General features: G+C 41.7%; 1 non-coding gene across 1 annotated transcript; it reads left to right on the forward strand.

Annotated features, from left to right (window-relative positions):
- Positions 1-2292: 2292 nt before the first annotated feature.
- LOC123631186 lies at positions 2293-2399 on the forward strand. The gene has a single exon (XR_006733053.1). It is a non-coding gene; the product is annotated as a U6 spliceosomal RNA (small nuclear RNA).
- The last annotated feature ends 462 nt before the right edge of the window (positions 2400-2861 follow it).

Consider the following 2861-nt stretch of genomic DNA (forward strand, 5'->3'; position numbering starts at 1 on the left):
TAAGCCATTCAGAACTGCCCAATCCTGATACTAAAAGACACTTAAAGGAGGTTTGGGGTCATACTACCTATTGCAGAAACTCAGTCCCTAATGTTTTGCAATCACCAGTCTTTCTTGTCTTCAACTCAGTTTTCAGTGTCAGAGCTCCCATGCTTGGGAACTGTAGGGGATTGAATGGTGGCTCCCAGGAAGATCTGTCCCTGTGTCAGAATTTGTAAATATTTTCATTGGAGAAAAAGGTTTTTACAAATGTAATTAAGTTAAGGATTTTGAGATGAGATCATCCTGGATTACCCCAGTGGACCCTAAATCCAATGACAAATGTCCTTGTAAGACACACAGAGAGACAAGGCACCATGTGAAGACACATGGATTGGAATGATGTGGCCACAAGCCAGGGAAAGCCTGCAGCCAACAGAAGCTGGAAGAGGCAAGGTAAGATTCCTCTGGAGTCTTCAGAGGGAACAAGGATGTGCTGACAACTTGATTTCAGACTTCTGGAAAATTTCTTTGGTAAGTCACCAAGTTTGGGATCATTTGCTATGGAAGCCCTAGGAAACTGAATCAGGAGCCTAAATATGAATAGCTATTTTATGACCTCAAATTAGCAGTCCAACAGATTTCCACTCTGGGTCTATCTAACCCTAAACCTTTCTGCTCGCTCAGACCCAAAGCCTTCCAAGTTTTACTAGCTCCCTGGAGACTAGAGGCAAAAAGCTATAACAGCCGTTTTCTCAATCCAGCAGAGAAGACCCATCCACCTTGTCTCAGAGCAGCAGCAGCCAAGCACCTGCAGACCTCTGCCACCTCACCCCACAGGCTCCTTTGGCGTAATGGTCCCTCACGTCGCGTACAATATTTGCTGCTCACTGAAAATAGTCAGTATTTCTGAGAAAGCCCACTCACCCCCCATGAGATTGCATTACTTTCTCCCTCACTCATTTATATCTGCAACTGTAGCATCTTGATCTCCACCACAGTTGTCCTTTATCTGAAGAAGGGGAACCTTCTGATTGCTTAACCTCTGTTCAGATGGTTCTAGATCTAGGTATCTACCCCTCAAACAGAATTGTTGGAGACTCCCATAAAAAGTCCAGGTTGGACATTGCTCGATCCAAACAGGAAAGTCTTGAGCCATATAAACTAGAATAGATCTAACTTCACCCTCAGAGGCCACCTCTTACTGCAGAGGGAAATGTGCCTAAGCTCCGTGCATGCACTCGAGCTTGCCAATAGGCTATGGACAAAGGGTTATCACATACGCTGATGACATGCACTCACTGGGGCTGGCACATGACTTCGGGATGCTCTGGAAACAATGAAGCTTCATGTCATCAGCAGGAACCCAAAATGAAAATGGTCAGCAGATTAAGAAACCACTAGAAGCCTCAATGTTTTCTATTGAAATGGTCGCAACAAAGGTAGAAACACAAGCAACAAAAAAGCAACTTGAAGCTCAACACTATGGCAAGTAAGTGGCCCTTACTAAAATCATGGCCCTTACGATTTCACAGAGACAAACACTGGGACTGGTTCAGAGAGGCCAACATATCAGATGTCAAAAAGTGGCTCAGGAAATAGAAAATAGACCTCAGGAAAGATCTGAATGTAGATGGTAAGAGAATCATCTCTAGTCCTTTCAGGACAGACTCTGGGTGCTAGAAGACCTCAAAATGAAGCCTGGATGATTTTCATATGAACTAGTTGGCGACTGCTCTGGAGCAGCATTGGTGACTGAGGATGTTTCTGGTGCCCACCACATCTGTCACCAGCAAAATGCTGGGACAACTAAACATGGGACATGGACAGAAGCCAGGCTTCAGCATTTCCAAATGGACCTTAAACAATTATTGCATCCACCGTGTATCAATACACGCTACAATGTGGACAAATTTTAATGACCTATGCTAAGTGAAAGAAGCCAGTCAAAAAAGACAACATGTTGTACAATGTCTCTTATACTGCATCCAAAATAAGCAAACTATTGAGAAAGAAAGTACCTTAGTGTTTGCCTAGGGCTGGTTGTTGTTGGGGGAAAAGGGCAGTGGCTGGTGCTCACTAAGAGTTTCTTTTTGGAATGACAAATGTTCTAAAATTGGGTGTGGTGAGTTTTGTGAATGTCTAAATGTACTAAAAGCCATTGAACTGTATGCTTTAAATGGGTGAGTTGTGTGACATGTGAATATCTCAATAACCATTTTTTTAAATCCGATAGAAAGAAAAATAAAATGGGTGAGGATATAGATGAAACATGATTGGTCACAAGTTGACTTGTTAAAAGTGGTTGATGTTGTGCTCACTTCAGCAGCACATATACTAAAAGTGGATCAATACAGAGAAGATTCGCACTGCCCTGGTGCAAGGATGGCAAGCAAATTCGTGAAGTGTTCCGAAATTTAAAAAAAAATAAGTGATCAATGTATAATGAATCCCAAGTTCCCCTTTGTCTCTGACGAAAAATCTTCATGGTTGAAAGTTAGGAAAATCTTCATAATTAAAAGAAAACCAAATGAGTTTTTATAATGAAAGGAAGAAGGGGAGAATATCATTGGCGAGAGTTAGCAGGACGTTATAACCACAGGACTCAATACAAGTCAGTCTTTTTTCCAAGGTCATCAGCTTACACGCTACCCACAACTTGCAGGATTGCTTCTCCTGACCAGCTTCTCTGGAACTCCTCCCTATTTTTTCTACGCTCATGTCTATATTTTTCATATCTCCTGATATAGGGACTCTTTGTCTTTTAAGGATAAATTTGGTTGTAAAGTATTAATACATTTTTGAAAACATTTAAAGTAGTTATTCTAGGGAATGAGTGATCAAGTAAGTCAGAAAGTCCTACTCTGAAACAAAAATGCTTC

This window comes from Lemur catta, chromosome 1 (assembly GCF_020740605.2).
Source record: "Lemur catta isolate mLemCat1 chromosome 1, mLemCat1.pri, whole genome shotgun sequence".
NCBI classification, from domain to species: domain Eukaryota; kingdom Metazoa; phylum Chordata; class Mammalia; order Primates; family Lemuridae; genus Lemur; species Lemur catta.